The sequence below is a fragment of the Odontomachus brunneus genome, unplaced genomic scaffold (assembly GCF_010583005.1).
Source record: "Odontomachus brunneus isolate Ranch 3 - 2012 unplaced genomic scaffold, Obru_v1 Obru_scaffold_287, whole genome shotgun sequence".
Lineage (NCBI taxonomy): Eukaryota > Metazoa > Arthropoda > Insecta > Hymenoptera > Formicidae > Odontomachus > Odontomachus brunneus.
The window spans coordinates 159,370-159,624 of NW_022639737.1; positions in this window are offsets into that span (position 1 = coordinate 159,370).

Below are 255 nucleotides of genomic sequence, written 5' to 3' on the forward strand. Positions count from 1 at the left end.
TAATAATGCGCGGGATCTAGTTCATAACTTGTGATGCAGCTGTCGCGGAAATTTTCAAAAATATCTGCCAATAAGAAGACATCAGTCTTTAAATACAAGTCGCTGTATTCGCCAAAGGTTCGAGTGGAGAACCGCTTCCAGGTCTCCGCGGCGTGCGCGTAATCGCTCTCGGATACTGTATCACCTGTCAACAAACTGTAAAACGATTCTCGCGGCGGTAAACATGTGTCCTGCAGCTTGGCCACGCAATCCACG